Genomic DNA, 19,217 nt, shown 5'->3' on the forward strand with positions numbered 1-19,217 from the left:
CTATTTTTGTTGACAATTATGTTTCTGTAACTTGACTGATGAACATACACTGTCATAGTGTGTTTGTTTGAATTTAAGCACAAAGCTGTTCGATTGATGGGCATCTTGGGTAATGCGCCATCTGTTGATTGATATGTATATTGGAAAATATTTAACACAAACAATTTAAATATTATTACTGGGTATATTTTGAGCTATGACTAACCTATCGTGAATCACTTGGGTCTCGAGATTGAAATGTCACATCTCAAGAGGTGGTGAAGAGTTTTGGTGTGCATGTTTACCGCGGGTATCAAAACCCAGTTTTTAGAGTTGTAAGTACTCTGACGTATCGCTGTGACAGTTAATGACTAAACGTATTCAATTTTGGTAAAAACAAAAATTAAAAGTGATTTTTATGATTGTGTTATTACTGTCATGTATGAGTAGAATATATTCTATTATATTTGATAATTTAATTTCAATAAATTATTTTTCTTAAATATTTAACATATTTGGTCAGTATATCTCAGGGAAAAACTAATGTAATTTTTAACCTTTGATTTTATTTCAGAATGGAACTGTTATTTTCAGAACGCAGAAACGACAAAAAATAAAAATTCTTAAAAAAGTATTTTTTTCGAACACGTTGTTTATTATCAAGCACAACGTACATGAAGGGTTAGTTATGCTTTTCTTACCATGGGTATCGAAACCCGTTTTCTAGTGGTAAAAGTCCGCGGACGTGCCACTGTGTCAGAGGAAAGCTATTGAACATGTTCATCCTTGATATGTTATAATATGATGACAAATACCACATTACATTGGTAAATAGCAGCCCAAAAGCTAGCGGTGCGCAGTGCAGACAAGCTGTCTTCCTTCTGGTGTTGAATGTTTAAGTTACTGATAGGTGGCGCGGATAGCATCTGAATACTTTTACATAAAATTCAACAAATAAACTAAATTTCACGTCATTTCAACAAGAATTACAAAATAACACAGAAGTACTTCTGTAAATTTCACTGATGGCAGTGAAGGTCAGAATGAACGGAAATATTCATAACAGGTTTCTCATCAAAAATACTCGTTTATAAAAAGATTTTGTTCACAATTATTGACAATACTGCGTTAATTAATTTGAATTAATTGTCTTAAAAAGAGAAACATTTTATGAACATGATAATCTATCATATCATACAACATGTATTCCATAGTGATTTCAAACCAATAATGTTTATAATCTATCTTCCAGAATCTGGATTTTAATCAAATTTAACTCCTCTGGAGATTTTCGGATTGCATGAGAAATAGAAACATATCACTCATTTCGACTTGCAAGAAGAATGGTGATCTTTTCTAACACTTTGTGGTATGAGCCCACTTTCTGTTGAAATAGTACCACAGTGGTAAAACGTGATACAAAACGTTTGGAGACGGATTGAATGAAACAAAATTCAGTAGAAATGTTCAATGTTTCGACAAAATCAGATATTTGATGATGACATAATCCTGCAAGAACGTTGTACAATAGTAGTAAAGTGTCTTTTATTACGTATTCAAGTCGTCTTGGAACTTAATTTTTTGAAAAGTGTATTTCTCATCATCAAATATATGTTCTCCGGATTTGCTATCCAGTAGTCTTTTGAATATTTTGAATCAAACTTTAACGCCACTTTTGAAAATGTTATGTTTTTTTTGTTTTGCCATCAGTTTTTGTTTTTCTATCTATATTCATTCCTATTTTAACCATTAAAATATATTATAAAAAGCGATGTTTGTGATAAAGATATAATATTTATATGAATCACAATTATAGCACACTTATTTACCAAGAACAATATGAAAATAAATTTCTAAACCACGAAATTTAAGAATAACTTTACGAACTTGTAGATGTAAATACTAATAAATAGTACTTAAAATGTTTAAAAAAAAATTGGTTTCGGCCATGGACTCTGTTTAACTTGGACAACGCAGTGCAAGGAATTAGAAATAATTGATTACAATATGTAACAAAATTTTTACTTTTTCTTGTTCCTGTACAGAAAGTGTTATTTCCCAGTTGTTTATGCCTAAAGTAAATGGAAAAAGACCTATTTTTCTCTTTAGACTTTGCTTTTGTGACCTGGGAGCGTATAACGAAAACATCATGCGAGACTATATTTGGGGACTGATACGTGAAAATGATTTACATTTCGGTTACAAATCTCGAAAAACTACTCACTTCTAAACATTTGTGTTCTTTTTTATTTAACTTTATTATAAATAAATGTAAATCTTGATTCATATGTTGTTTTATTCAGATCTTATGTAAATGAAAATGTGCAAATTCGCCCGTTTTTACATAGAAAATAAGCTAATTTCTAAATTTCATTGTCCAGGTCACAAAAGCAAAGCCATTTTCCGTACTTTGGCAACATAAGCAATTAAGAAATAACACATATCATCCAGGAACAAAATTAGTGTTACGTAATGTTATCCATTCACAGTAGCGATACATAAACAGATAACTATACCTCATTACAACTTTACATTTACTCTCTTTTGACATAGTTTAGTTTCACAGGCTGCTCTAAACATCTTTTTATCCTTTACTACTGGTTGTCTTGGTTTATGAGTACATGCTTAATTCACATTAGGAAACAGACTAACTAAGACCGTTTTAAACATTTTACTGGTTTTTATTGGAGTAAAAATATAGAGCTAAAACTTGGAACGTCCCTTGACCCTTGATAAACATCATATCGACTACAAAATGTTTCTTGTGTGTTTTTTTTTCCACACATTCCTCTTAATTTGTCTATTGTAGATTTATGTAGTAAGCGTCAAAAATGGCATTTCAAAAAAAAAAGATAGTTCTGTTAGGAGACAAACTTTGGTAATATTTATCACAAATTTTACACCAAATAATTAAGCTTGGTAGTTAGTTTTCCAAAATTAGGCTTTCCAGTACTTCATTCAAAAAATTAGTTGAAATAATTAAATCAATACGGATAATATTGAAACCGGTAAAATATCTAGTTGGGTCAATCATTCGGGAAGCAATTTCCTTGGTGGCAGTTTGATGGGTGGAATCTATAAAATATTACAGAAATCTAAAAGTAGACAGTAAATCATAACATTTGACGGAATGTTGTTCTGTACTTTACCTTAATTAAAGTTTGAATTCCTATACCAGCCGTCTTGAGAATACAGGTAAGATTTTAATAACGATTTTAGATGGGGCAGTAATGTTGTTTGATTGTAATGTTACTTTTAACTACACAAATAATTGTACAGAAGCTGAAGGTCCCCAGGTAAGAGTTTATCATTTTGAAACTGTGCTTAAATGACGATGTACTGAAGTCGTAAGAGTTGATTGATTACTTTTAGTGTATAATTGTTCTGAATTAGAAGGTCACAAGATAAGGTTCTAATTTGACAAACTATGCCTAAATAATAAGTAACAGCGTAATAAAGTCACTGGAATTGTGTAGTTAATTTTTCAATGTAACTGTGCACATGGTAAAAATAAGAACTTTGGTAAGGAAGCCTGGAAAAATAGTATATTGGTTTATATGTTCATTTATAAAGTGTTTTTATACGTATCTAGTTTGTTTTCTAATTCAAACAATTATGCCAATAATAATAAATATCACAGTGTTTTTCCGTAATGGAAGGTACCTTACAAAAGAATATAGTTTTACACAGTCAGAGACACTACACGAAAAATGGCCGACACGCAGATAGCCTTGTTGCTTTGGGCCATGAAACTCAAAACCCACTCACTATTTACCATAAATTATAAATAAATCATTTTCCGTTGAGAAAGATCTACTTATTATTTCTGTTCATAGTTAATAGGTTAGATAGAAAACACAAAATGGATCGTAGATTAAAATCACTTCCAGCATATTTTTCACCATTACTTTTAAACTGTTTTAAGACAACGCTAAAAAAAGTTATCACAAAACCCACTTTGTTCTTGTAGTAACTTTCTAACATAAATTATTGCTAATATTCAAAGAAAGTTCTTTAGTTATCATATAAATGCCGACATCTTTACTCTTACCTAAAAAAAGGTCAATCGGGAAATCCTATCTCAACAACGATCATTCTGTATGTGTTTTCATCTTATTATGAGAACACGTATTATACCAGCATGATATTGGATACATTACCAGACATCAGTTGTTGTGGTTAATTGGAAGTTTTTTGTCTACCTCTAAGATTTCAGCAGATAGGTCATTCCACGTGTTTGTGAGATCATCATTATCCTATTCGTTCAGATAGAAGTTCAAAGTACTACAGTGTTATCTGTCTTGAGTGTCCCAATTTTACCACTATGTTCAATACTATCGCTGATCAACGTTTTTCTACAATTGAAAACAGGCTTAATATGATAACTTTCACAGTGTCTGTCCACTCAGAAATGTGAGATACACTGAAAAAAATTTCAAAATATATTTAGAAAATTGCGTTAATGAATTGTTGCAAACAGTTTCTGAACGATACAGAGAGACACAAACCACTATATATATATGTTTTAATATTGTCACCAAAGTGCTCTTGTCATCCACGCCAGCTGATTATTCCAAAAGGTAAACTCCAAAGTTAATGTTACTAAATGTTAAAGTGAAGATATATTGATGTATATGACTTTTTATTAGCTGAGTTACCTGGTAAAGTTGCATGGATCACAGGGGCTTCTAGTGGAATTGGAGAAGCATTAGCTTACGAGCTGGCCAAATATTGAGTCAGACTAGCTTTGTCTGGAAGAAATGTAGACAAGTTGGAGGCCGTGAAGATAGAGTGTATAGGTTAGTATTATTAAAATAAAAAAAAGAAATCACATTCTTAAAAATGAGACCGGTGTTAAAAAGACGTAAAAACATCTTTCTTTATCTATAGCAATCTCTTGTACATCATGTATTAAAGAAATTGAGTAGTTGTGAATTTTCTGGTCACGTTAAAGCACATTATCTTTACATATACATACTAATAAACTAAAAGCCTAGAAAATAACTAGAGTGATGCATTAATGTAAAAATTTACTGCAAACACCATGGATTATTATTTCTCATGAAAAAGTTAATTAGGTGTAACTTTAAAAGAATATCTGGCAAAGCTATGGAAAGTAATAACTTCCTTTTACTTAAAGCAGAGAGAAACAAATAGTAAAATTAAAACATAAATATGTAAAACTTGAGCACGTTAACTTGCTTTAACGTTAACATTAAACATTACCTTACGTTTGTTAACGTTACGTTAACATGAAACAAAACTGTTTCATGGAAACAGCAAGTTACAGCACTAGAAGCAGTGTTGTTGGTGACTGACGTTTATAGACTTAGAAACAGCATTGTCAGCTACTAACTGTTATAGTAAAAAAAACAAAAGAACAGCACTGCTAGTTACTCGCAGTTATAGCACTAGAAACAACAGTGTCATTTTAGAAAGGTTAAAACACCATAAACTGCACTACGAATTGTTGGAGATTGTAACACCAGAAACAGATTTTCCCATTCTGACAGTTAGAGAAGGGAACCAACATTGTTTGTCACTGAAAGGTCTTGTACTAAAACCAACATTTTGAGTTACTGATGGTTGTAGCAAAAGAAACAGCATCACTAATTAGTGACGGTTTTGTACCATAATCAAAAATTTAATTAATGACACTTATAGCACCAGAACCAACACTTTTTGTTATTGACAGTTATAGCACCAGAACCAACACATTTAGTTATTGACGGTTATTGTACTATTTATCAATTAATACAGCGGAGGGTCTGGATACTTTTATTTAATATATTTTCTTATTTTAAATTATTGTGTTTCTGATATGATTGCTTATTTTGGACTAAGAAACTTTGATATTAAGACTAGAATATTTTAGAAGAAGTATTCAGAATAAAATGGAAAATTGTTACGTTACTATAACTGAGAAAATTGCAAAATGTCTGGCACTTATTTCTGCACATTTAATTTGTTTCCGATGAGATATTTATTGAATATTTTATTTTAAAGCTGTCTGACTGCCTTTCTTATAAGTTTATGGATTGTTTGTTTTTGTGGAGAGGGGGTTAATACTTTGTGGTTGACCACTCACTACCTTATATTTTGTTTTTAATCTGTGATTGCACTGTGAAAAAAGTTAAATTTTAGAATTTTGCTTCCAAAGATAGAACAGTTTCGGAGAACTATTTGACACGACGATCTTGCCCTGTGAAATAAGTACTTTTAGAACAAAGTCGTAGATAATTGATAAGCCCAGATTTTCATGCACCTAAATTAATTTTTCCATTTTAAGTCTGAGGTTCGTTAATAGATGATGACGTCCTTCTTGTGCCCTTTGACATTACGGACCATTCCAAACACTCGGAATGCTTTCAGAAAGTTTTTGGACACTTTAAAAGGTATGTAAGTGCAATACATACATTAAATTTTCAAAGACTGGGATTTATGTAAGGTTGTTTTGTGTTTTACATATTCGAGCAACTAGTCTTTAAGCATTGCTGTATATAATTTTTCAATTTTAAATGCTTCCATGTCTTTTTATATATAAACTAAATCTGCCTTCGGCTTGATTGTGTTTGACATAAATTTATATTTCTCAAAATTGTAAAATTGTGGTATTCACAAATTCATAAAATTTTATGGAGACATAAATGAGCTTATTGGCCTTGTAGTTACTAACTACAACTATCTCTTATTACCAATATATTCATCCAACTTTTTCTGCCTCAACCCCATTTGAAGATAGTTCTTTCCAAAAGGAATCCACTCTGTGTAAAAGGTAATACTGTTTAAAGTGCACCCGTCATAAAACAATCCTACCATCCTAGTGACTCTTCTGTGAACCTTTCTCCAACAATTCAATGTTCTTCTTGAGGAAGGGAGCCCAAACAGTACACAGTAGTATAAACGAGGCCTTACAATTGATAAACACAGTTAATAACAATTTGTAAGTTTGTTTTGCGCCAACCATTCCTAATTTAGCAGTGTAAGACTAGAGGGAAAGCATGTAGTCATCACCACCCACCCTCAACTTTTGGGCTACTCTTTCACCAACGAATAAGGGGATTTACCGTCACATTATAACGCCTCCACGACTGTAAGAGCAAGCATGCTTAATATGACTGAGATTCGAACCCGCGACTTTCAGATTAAGAGTCGAACGCCTGGTCATGCCGTAAGGTAAATCATTAGTGTGAAGTATCAACATTCTGTCCTGTAAAGTGTAAGTAAGAAACTGGACTTTACACATATATTCATCATATATTTTTCTAATAAAGCTTTCAGAAACAAGGAGCAGTTGGAGATGATTAAAGTAATAAGAAGGAAAACAACTCTTGGTTTACTTTTTGTATAAAATAACGAAGTTTTAAAACAATTAACAATTGTATATATTTATTTAAAACTGACAAAACTTTGAGTACCATCTTCAAATAAATTCATTACAGCAACTCTATCTCTTTCACTCACTGTTTTTTCTAGCTACATTTGAAACTAGATTTTGAGAAATAACACTTTAAATTTTAATTCGAATCTTGGGCTACACTTATATCAACGAATAGTAGAAGTAAACGTCACTTTATAGCGTCCCCACGGCTGAAAGGGCAAGCATGGTTGATGTAACGGGGATTCGGATCCGCGATTCTCAGATTATGAGTCGAGTGCCTTAACCATTTGATCATGCCGGAGCTTTATTACAGAAATATTGAATAATAGGCACCTGATTGAAAGCAGCCCGACATGTGGAATTGGCTAGAAATTTGATGTAAATAGTTATTGGTAAGCATTTGAAATTCAAAGCACAAACAATGGTGAAAGAGGGTTTACAGTAATATAAGAAGTACATGCAATTAGAAATAATTATTTGTCCTGAAACTAGATTAATTGTATTTATACATATGTATGTAAATAAAAAAGTAATCTCATTGGAGTTTACAAACGTTATGTATAGGAAGTCCCTCGTTGATACAGCGGTAAGTCTACGAATTTACAACGTTCGATTCTGCTCGGAAGACTCAGCATATAACCCGATGTGGCTTTGCTATAAGGAAACTCGCCCACACGCCGATAAGAATGTAAAGATTTATTAAAAATTGCACAAGAGTATAGATGTTTCATCATATTTATATTAATTAGTACATTAACGGTTCTTCATTTCTTCGATTTTTTATTATATTCAAGGATATTTCGAGTGTTTGAGAACAGAATTTGAAGCTAAAGGAGTGTTTGTCACAATAGTTTGTCCTGGACCAGTATTCTCCAAGATGACAGAACAATCTTTCACAGGGATCCCTGGAGAGGTAAGGTGATTGAATATATTTGTAACAGTATCTGCTACAAGTGTATTACAAGAAGGAAAAATCTTAATTGCCTTAACTTTTTGAATTACTGTTACACGCACAGAAAATTGGGTTTCATAAACAGTAGCTTCCTCACCAAGCTAAATTACCTCTTGTATTTCTTAAAGAATATGATAGAACTTAGTAAAATTGATACACTATGCTATTTTTGGGAGTCGGTAGAAACTTAGGTAAGAGTTTCTTTTTTTTTTGTTACCGAAAAAGTTATCTTAATGATAATTTTAATTTCGAAGAATCGAAAATGCCGAAATGTATTAAGTAACTTTATCAGTTAGATATAAATACACTGCTGGCCAAAATCTTAAGGCCAATGAACATAATATGCATTTTGCGTTGTTAGACTCAACCAGTTATTTGAGTAGAGCTTTGAAGAGTGAATTATCATTAGTTATAAAAATTCTGAAGGTTTATTTTACAGTAAACACAACTACAATGATGTGGTTGTTTTAAAACATAAATCTACACAATGGGCTATCTTTTAGGGTCATAAGCCTTATGGCTTACTGCTGAGCCACTTTCTTCTTCACAGATTTTCAACATTTTAAGCTTTCTATAAACAGTTTAATATTTAGAGGGAATTGCATTTGAGACACTTGTAGATTTTAATCACATACACTGCTTGCCAAAATCTTGAGGCCAATGAACACAAAGAAAAAATTTGCATTTGGTATTGTTAGTCTCAACCACTTATTTGAATAGAGCTTCGAAAGATGAAAATAAGAAAAGAGAAAATAAAAATAAAAACTTCTTAGCATTTAATAGGGAATATGTAAACACTATGAAATTAGCCTAAATACTAGCTGGTCAAAAGTTTAAGACCATACCAAAAAAAAAATCCAAAAAAGGGTGGAAAATGCCCAACAAGAGGTCTCAGTAGTCAGTTGCAAGGCCATCATTGCGAATAATTGCAAACATTTGCTTTGGCATAGTCGATATAAGCGTTTGCAGAAGTCTGGCTGGAGTGTTATTCCAAGTGGTGACGATGGCTTCACAACGATCATGCACTGTTTACAATTGACGTCCATTTCTATAGACTTCTTTTGCCACCCAACCCCAAACATTTTCAATGGGGCTCAGTTCGGGTGAACACGCAGGATGGTCCAAAAGAATCATGTTATTCGCCATAGAAAAGTCCTTTATACTGCGAGCATTGTGGATTGCAGCGTTGTCCTACTATAACATCCAGTCATTTCCACACAAACAAGGTCCTTCTTTCGATAAGGATGCTCTCTCCAACATGCCAATGAAGTTAGCTGCTGTTTGACACCCCTGTATAACCTGAAGCTCCATTGCTCAATGGAAGGAGAAAGCACCCTAGATCATGATGGAACTTCCTCCACTGTGTCGTGTAGAAAAATATCTCCGGTGGGATATCCTTATCGTGCCACTAACGTTGGAAACCACCTGGACCATCCAGGTTAAATTTGTTCTCATCAGAGAACAAATCTTTCGTCCACTTTTTTCGTCCCATGTTTGGTGCTTCTCAACAAAGTTTAACCGAGATGTTTCGTGGTGTGGAAGGAGGCGTGGTCTTTGAAGACATTTACGGTTTTTAAAACCTATCTCTCGAAGATGACGTCTTATTGTTCTTGAGCCTCATTCTGCGTCCGCAAGGGCCTTAATCTGGAACGACGACCATCTGGTGTCTTGCCGGACAAACCGTCGAATCCTTCTGTTCAACGCCAGCGAAAGTTTCTTGGTCAAACCACTTGAAATTCTCGTTCCATCTCCCTCAGGGTCTTTTAGGCAATTTAAAACAGCAGTTTTACTATGCCCAATCTCATCAGCGATGCAACGTTGAGAAACCTTGCCTTTGCAGCTCGACGATTCTGCCACGTTGAAAGTCTTTCAACTTTGCAGCCTTTGCCATGTTTTTACCCAATGTAACACAGGAGATGTCAGTGAGAGATGTTAACAACGCTAATGCTTGAACACAAACAACTAAATTTTGTTACGTGTTTACTGATTAACACTTCGTTTCAGTTGGGTCTTAAACTTTTGGCCTGCTACTATTTGGGCTAATTTCATAGTGTTCATATTTTCCCTATTAAATGCTAAAAATGTTTTTTATTTTTATTTTCCCTTTTCTTATTTTTATAAAATGCTCTATTCAAATAAGTGGTTGAGTCTAACAACGCAAAATGCATAAGTTTTCTTAATGTTCATTGGCCTTAAGATTTTGGCAAGAGTGTATAAAGGTTCGTTTTTTTAAATTCTATATCCATTATTGCCGTATGAAACAAGAAGCCCAAATGGACAGATTTCTTTTTACGAAGGATGCTAGATAGATTAAAACACATTATGGTAAACCAATATCTTGTATGTGTTTAATGGAAAACAGAAAGAGACAGACAAACGAATGCGTTCATCTCGCTGTGCCCAGTTGATGGTGGTTGCAGTAGCTAACAAATTAGATGAAGTATGGATCCCTCTACAACCATTTCTGTTAATTTGTTACCTGTCACAGTACATGCCGACTTTCTTCAGAAGGTAAAGATCTTAAAGTTTGATGAAATGGTTCGAAATGTATCAAATTATGCTGTTTTATTTAAAATATTTATGTATCATTAATTGTTAAGCATTTTGATCGCAGTAAATATGTACAGAAATTTATGTCGTGACATGTTTGCATAACATATTCTGTGTTCGATTCGTTTTTTATGTTATTTTGTTACGAATGCAATTTGGTTTCTAATCATGATGTGTGGGATTTAGTATGAATTGTACTATAAGTAGAGTTGTGAATTTTATACAAAAAACAATGTATGACTCTACAATAACATTTTTTATAATTCGATTGCACTATTTTCAACCAAAGGATCGGAAATGTCATAGGTGGGATCTTAATATCTGCAATAAAGACATAACGGCAGCAATACTATCATGATACTTATCTTTTTAACCAATTTAGTTTCTTTCCGTGATTATTATCATTTTATCATGTAACTAAAAGAGATTAATTTATATTTTGCAGGGTAATCATTCCAAGGTTTCTTACCCCTGAGAAATTTGCCATCCTGCGAGAAGGAAGAAACTGATTATCATGTTGAGAACATGTATACATACTAATGTGTGTGTTTTATTTTATCCTTATGTTTTTATATATAACAATATAACTCATTCTACTCTAGTTATTCAAATTAATGCAATGGTATTAGAATATATATACATACATTTGATATGTTCATAATTACTCAATTTATCAATTAATTTTATACAATCAGTTAGTAACTCTGAATTATAAAGATACAATTGATAAATATGCTATTTTTGTAATTTTTTTATTTTGTAGGACGTCGTTTCGAACACGGATATTATTTTCCAAAACAACATATAAAACACTTAAGTTAAATCTATAAAGTAACATTTCCACTTTGTGTTTATTTCAATCACACCACAAAAATGTTGGGAACAGCGTTTGGATCCACTCTGGCTCGACAACACAACTGTTAATTCACCTCGTTTATGTATGTTATTTCAACAATTATGGGTTGTTATTGATTTCGTTATTTATTTTTGATGGCCCATAAGAAAATTTGAAAATTTCCTGTTAAATCTGCCTCATTAAAGATAATTAATTTCTCTTTCCATAATGTTGATTTTCCCCACAAGATTTCCCTTCCGTCTTTATACTTCCAGAATTTACACTTGAAGTCAATAACAGTTTATTTTAGCTATATGATAAAATTCATTGATAGGAGGAAATATCCTTCTTTTCAAGTGAAAATAACTATTTTACGACTTAACATTTCAATTGTTATAAATAACCAGAATTTTAACCCAGGTTTAATATACGCAAAATAACTTGTAATGGGAAAAGTAACAATTATTACATCCATGCTAATTATCTATATTTGGGTATTAACTTAGTAAATGGCAAAGAACAATGGTCCATTTTTAATAAGAGAAAGACATTTAATTTTCCCATTCTTGGGGCCTAGCATGGCTAGATGGTTAAGACACTCGACAAATCCGAGGGTCATGAGCTCGAATTTTTGTCACACCAAACATGCTTGTCCTTTCACTCGTGGGGGCGTTATAAGGTGACGGTCAATCCCATTTTTCGTTGGTTAAAGAGTAGCCCAAGAGTTGACAGTGGGTGTTGATGACTAGCTGCCTTCCCTTTAGTCTTACGCTACAACATCAGGGACGGCTAACGCAGATAGCCCTGGTATAACTTTGCTCGAAATTCGAACCAAATCTATTCTTAATTTTATTAAAGTAAATTGATTTTGAGAAAACTGGCTTTCTTTCAATAATCACTTTTCTTCTGAAAGTTTAAAAAATATTTTTTGCTTTTTAAAGTTTTGCGTTTACCTGAAAATATTTTTCGTAATGAAATATTTTGAGCAATCAAGTACAAAAGTTTCGTTTGAAGTTTGCGCAAAGCTGCACGAGTGCTCTATTCGATAAGCATCCCTAATTTAGCAGTGCACCACAAGAACGAAGAAAGCTGGTCATCAACACCCATCGTCATCTATTAGGATACTCTTTTACCAACAAATATGGGATAAATCGTAACGTTATAGTATCCTCACCGGTTTGTTATAATTTTATAAAGGTACTGACACCGTTTGAACCTTGAGGGTTAACTGAATGTCGAATACAGTATAAAGTAGAAAATATGAAAAAATTGTACTTCACTGATTAAAATATACGTCTCATCAAATATTGAGAAATAGAATATTCCAAAAACACATTCACACGAACCATTTTATAGATTTTCAAATTTTGTAGCATACAAAAGCTGTAGTTAAAATATGGTGAACATTAAATTTCTGTAAAAAGTATTTGCCAATATAAAGTTTGAATCATTTATTTTCAATATTAAGTAAAATGTGAATGCGTAGATAGCGGTAATATATAATAATTTACTTGCTTAACTTTCGTTTTCATAAACCTATCTCCATATTGATTACTCCTTCCTTTAATAAATTCTTCAGTCAGATATAGTGTTCCATGATACATTCAGATACAAGCTTTATCTGTTTTAACGAACACAATAAGTCAAAAAGTGTATTTAAACTTGACGTCCAACCTGCATGTTTTCAAGAACGAAAGTCAATCAAGATGATCTCGAATGTTAAACACGCGCTTCGTGCCACAAATAGGCTGAAAGACACAGATTAAACCTGTAGACTATATGTGGTTCGTAACAAACAAGTTCTATACAAAGAGGTAACAGCAGTAACTGCTATTTACATAGATCATTTAAATTTACTGGCCCGGCATGACCAAGCGCGTTGAGGCATGCGACTCGTAATCTGAGGGTCGCGGGTTCGCATCCGCGTCGCGCCAAACATGCTCGCTCTCCCAGCCGTAGGGGCTTTATATAGTTACGGTCAATCCCACTATTCGTTGGTAAACGAGTAGCCCAAGAGTTGGCGGTGGGTGGTGATGACTAGCTGCCTTCCCTCTAGTCTTACACTGCTATATTAGGGACGGCCAGGTGCAGTGGGCTAACAACCTGTTACAGAAACCGCAGTAATTGCGGTCCTATATTCCTTAAGGAATTGAGCGGCAGATGATGATTTAAATTTACTGCATTATAAATCTAAACATGAAAATAAGTGTCACTTTCAGAAGAGATCATCTGACATATAGAAACACTGATATTATACTTATTGAAACATTGTTTTGTATCCGTTAGTTATATTTTCTGAGTCTATCGAAATTATAACATAACATAATTAAATTGAACTTTGAAAGATTATTCATTATGGTTTATAAACTGTATAAAATCTTACAAACTTAGTTGGAATGAACATAATTTGTATGATATCTAATCCAATAAGATTATAAATTATGATGCTTTGTACCACAAGTTGTGCTGAGTATATATGATATCATAGTGGGCTATGATGAAACACTGAATTTTATATCTTACGTTTCCATAAATCTTGAAAATAATCATTTGGTTTATAATTAAATATCTTTTCACGATTACGCTCATTTGATTCAGGCGAATTCAAGGTCAAACTTTTCTTTTCTTGCCATCAGTTGTTATGCATCAGTAATATAATAAAATAGCCCCTCTGTTTTCAATGAGTGACCACATAACGAGATCCCAGCAAACAGCACTTTTCATGTTGGATAGTCTTAAACTTTTGTTTATGGAACGTCAAGTGGGTGGTAATGCTGGAATTTTATATAATAGCAAAGTTAAAGAGTAATTTGTTCACTTATTATATTTAGTTGCAGTAAAATAAGCACGCTTTTCAGGACAATTAAAATATGTAAAGTGAATTACTGGTTACAATGACTCGTTCTTTTAGTAATTGGTAATATGTATGTCATAATAATTGACAATGTCACATTCCATTGGTAAGAAGCAGCCCAGGTGTCAGCACTGGGCAATACTGGGAAACTATTCCCACCCACTGGTCTAGAATGTTCAAATTACGGATAGGTGGCAAGAGAAAACAAATACAACTAATTATACTGTTTGGTTTGTTATATACTGTTATGTAGAATCTATAATAAATTATATGACCCGACTAGTGGATATGTTAAGTATCTGGTAAAATATTTTCTCCATAGGTATTATGATGAAATGATGAAAGAAATATGAGTGTAAACAGTGTTTTAATATCTGTTAATATTTTTGTTATGTACTTATCACTAAGAAAAGTTCGAAAACGTTTTGTATATCTTTAAAAAACAGTTAGAAATATTTTTGTTCACAGTTATGTTTCTGTAACGTGACTGATGAACATATACTGTCATAGTATGTTTGTTTGAATTTTAGCTCAAAGCTGCTCGATTGATGGGCGTCTCCGGTAATGCGCCCTCTGTTGATTGATATGTATATTGGAAAATATTTAACACTAACAATTTAAATATTATTACTGGGTATATTTTGAGCAACGGCTTACCTATCGTTAATCGCTTGGGTCTCAAGATTGAAAACATACATCTTAAGAGGTGGTGAAGAGTTTTGGTGTGCATGTTTACCACGGGTATCGAAACCCAGTTTTTAGATTTGTAAGTCCTCTGATATATCGCTGTGACAGTTAATGACTAAAAGTATTCAAGTTCAGTGAAAACAAAAAACATTTAAAAGTGATTTTTTATAATTGTGTTATTATTGTCGTGTATGAGTAGAATATATTCTTTTATATTTGATAAATTAATTTGCATAAATTATTTTTCTTAAAAGTTTAGCTTTTTTTTCACTGTATTTCAGTGAAAAACTAATGTAATATTTAGCCTTTCATTTTATTTCAGAATGGAACTATTATTTTTAGAGCAGAGAAAACACAAAAACAAAATAAGAAGAAAATATTTTTATAGAACACGTTGTTTGCTATTAAGCACAAAGTACAAAAATGGTTAGTTATGCTTTTCTTACCATTGGTATCAAAACCCGGCTTTTGGCGGTATAAGTCCGCGGACGTGCCACTGTGTCAGTGGAAAGCTATTGAACATGTTCATTTTTGATATGTTATAATATGATGACAAATACCACATTACATTGGTAAAGAGCATCCCTAAAGTTAGCGGTACGCAGTGCAGACAAGATGTCTTTTTTCTGGTGTAAAATGTTTAAGTTACTGATAGGTGACGTGGATAGCACCCGAATGTTTTTGCACGAAATTCAACAAATTTCAGGTCAGTTTAATAAGAACTATAAAATAACACAGAAGTACTTCTGTAAATTTCACTGATGGCAGTGAAGGTCAGAATGAACGGAAATATTCATAACAGGTTTCTCATCAAAAATACTCTTTTATAAAAATGATTTTGTTCTCAGTTATTGACAATACTACATTAAGTAATTTGAATTAATTGTACAACAAAGATAAACATTTTATTAACATGATAATCTACCATATCATACAACATGTATTCCACAGTGATTTCAAACCAATAATGTTTATAATCTATCTTCCAGAATCGGAATTTGAATCTAATTTAACTCCTCTGGAGATTTTCAGGTTGCATGAGAAATAAAAAAAAATTACACATTTCGACTTGCAATAGGAATGGTGGTGTTTTTCAACACTTTGTGGTATGAGACTACTCTTATGTTTAAATTGTATTAGAGTCGCGAAGTGTGATAGTAAACGTTAGGAGACCGATTGAATGAAACAAAATTCAGTAAAAATGTTCAACGTTTCGACAAAATCAGATATTTGATGATGACATAGTCCTGCAAATCAGTAATAAAGTGTCGTTTATTACGTATTGAAGCCGTCATCAAACGTAATATATGTTCCCGGATTTGCTACTTAACTTTTCATTTACTTTGTTTCGACATAGTTTAGCTTTGATTCGTCTCACAGACAGCTCTAAACACCTTTTTATCTTTTACTACTGGTTATCTTGGTTTTTGAGTTTATTTGTTGCAACTGATAAAAACCAGTCACACAATAAACACTCATAACTATTTCATATTCTGTACACTGTAATAAATAATAATATTTTATTTTACTGTGTACATTGCACGTAGTTATAATAAACAAAATTTCGTCAATTTGCCTGTGTCTGTCTCACTGTGGATTTGTTTGTTTGTTTGTTTCAAACAGACCAGTATTTATTAATTCAACATAAAATACCTGTAAAACAACGTAGCTTAAATAGAGTGCATAAAAATGATAGATTGTTTGTTTGTTTTGAATTTCGCGCAAAGCTACTCGAGGGCTATCTGCACTAGCCGTTCCTAATTTAGCAGTGTGAGACTAGAGGAAAGGCAGCTAGTCATAACCACTCACCGCCAGCTTTTGGGATACTCTTTTACCAACGAATAGTGGATTGACCGTAACATTAAAACAAAATACAAAGAAAAAATAAATGTATGAAACATTATGGAATATTACACACATGAAATCATACGAGACATATGGGGTAAAATAATGTTGATAAATAGCATTTACGTGAACAATATAAAATTAAAGCCCATTCAATAAACGTATCTGTCTTTACCTTGAGTAATGGTATAGTCAACCACTTTGATAACAAGAAAACGTTTTAGTAGAATGTTATTTAAAATTTTAGATTTTCTTTAATTATTTTTCGTGTTATGATAAAATAAAACGATAAACAAAAGTTAAAACAATAAGTTAGGTATACTTGTGATAAGATGCAGTTGTATCACGCAACGATTGACTATTGGTGGGCACAAGTCTTGAACACAAAGATGTAACCGAATATTTTTGTCATCTAACACCAATTCAACCGAAGAAATGAGATTCATTTGTTTTTTTTATTGAAACAAGTAGTGTGTTCACTACATACGAGAATTTTATTTGTGCTTTCAAATCATTGTTTGTCAGTATTAAACCATTGTCGGTACAGAATAGGTTTCTTTACAGTTTGTGCTTGTTACCGTATCCTCCCTCAACGTGATATCCTTTCGCATTTGTTGGTCAACTCTTTTGCCAAGGAATAGCAGAAATGGCTGTCACATTATAACGCCCCCACGGCTGAAAGGGCGAGCATATTTGGTGTGATAGGGATTCGAACCTGCGACTCTCATACTAGGAGTCTAGCGCTCTAACCAAATAGCCATGTCGGGCACGATATCCAACCAACTTTACGACATGTTAACGAAATCGTTCTTCAGAAGTTCACCAAGTGATTCTTACAAATAAATGAACAGTAAATTTTGATTATACGAACAAGATGTTTTATACACGGAATCAGACCTGCTAATAAAATATTTACAATGTGACGGTCAATCCCTCTATTCGTTGGTAAAAGAGTAACTCAGGAGTTGGCGGTGGGTGGTGATGACTAGCTGCCCTCTCTCTCGTCATACACTGCTAAATTAGGGACGGCTAGCTCAGATAGCCCTGGTGTAGCTTTGTGTGAAATTCAAAACAAACAGTTTAAATTACGATAACACACGTTGTGCTTTTGATAAACAATCTGACGTTTATTGCACTGTGTTTTAAAAGAAAGACTTGCAAAGCTTTTTAAAACTTATATGTTTAAAAATAATAACTAAAACAAAAACATGTCCAATGTGTTTTGAACCTTTTCAAAAGAAAAAGTGCTTCTTGTTTTTTCTTTTTCGCTGCTGTGCAGGTTTTCGTGTCTCAATTTCTGTAGCCACCTAACGACAGGCTAAGGTAACAAAGCGCAGCAGAAACAGAAGGATCACTGCTTCATATGATTTGTCTTTTTGTAAGGAGGCGATTTTCCAAGCAAAACATTTAAAATATTCGTATATAATGACGAAAGGTGCATGCTTAATTCACATTAAGAAACAGACTAACTGGGACCGTTTTAAACATTTTACTAGTAAAATATAGAGCTAAAACTTGGAACGTCCCTTGACCCTTGATAAACGTCATATCAACTACAAAATATCTCTTGTGTGGTTTATTCCACACATTCCTCTTAATTTGTCTATTGTAGATTTATGTAGCAAGCGTCAAAAATGGAATTTCAAAAAATGATAGATCTGTTAGGAGACAAAGTTGGCTAATATTTATCACAAATTTTAAACCAAATAATTAAGCTTGGTACTTCAAAACCGGTAAAATATCTAGTTGGGCCAATCACTCGGGTAGCAATTTCCTTCGTGGCAGTTTGATGGGTGGAATCTATAAAATATTACAGAAATCTAAAAGTGGATAGTAAATCATAACATTTGACTGTGCCTAAACACAGCAATACGTATGACAAGTTCACCACACTTACATGATATTATTTGAAACTAAAATGTTTCACAAGACAAATTTGTCAATACACCAATTACAGTGGAAGTATTGGAAAGGAAAACTTTGGTGAAGCGAGTACGGTATCAAAGATTCTTTGTTCATTAACTGGTAATATTATACGTATTAACTGAATGTTATCAACAGTGTTCTCGTTTAATGATATAACTTATGACACTGACAGTGTAAGAAATACTATGTGTGTAAATGTCAACAGATT

The 19,217-nt window shown here is 32.8% G+C and overlaps 1 long non-coding RNA gene and 1 pseudogene across 3 annotated transcripts in view; one reads left to right on the forward strand and one right to left on the reverse strand.

The window, feature by feature from the left end:
• Positions 1-4,214, reverse strand: part of LOC143252285 (uncharacterized) — a 29,407-nt gene extending 25,193 nt beyond the window's left edge. The window contains exon 1 of one of the 2 annotated variants that reach the window (XR_013028926.1): positions 4,031-4,214. This is a non-coding gene — a long non-coding RNA (uncharacterized LOC143252285). The remainder of the gene's footprint in view (positions 1-4,030) is intronic. The other variant, XR_013028925.1, reaches the window with a different exon arrangement.
• Positions 4,215-4,303: 89 nt separating this feature from the next.
• On the forward strand, positions 4,304-11,774 carry LOC143251596 (dehydrogenase/reductase SDR family member 7-like; annotated as a pseudogene). The gene is made up of 5 exons (XR_013028627.1): positions 4,304-4,328; positions 4,629-4,778; positions 8,155-8,273; positions 10,675-10,823; positions 11,308-11,774. The product of XR_013028627.1 is annotated as a dehydrogenase/reductase SDR family member 7-like (transcript).
• Positions 11,775-19,217: the final 7,443 nt, after the last annotated feature.

The sequence above is a fragment of the Tachypleus tridentatus genome, chromosome 6 (genome assembly GCF_004210375.1).
Source record: "Tachypleus tridentatus isolate NWPU-2018 chromosome 6, ASM421037v1, whole genome shotgun sequence".
NCBI lineage: Eukaryota > Metazoa > Arthropoda > Merostomata > Xiphosura > Limulidae > Tachypleus > Tachypleus tridentatus.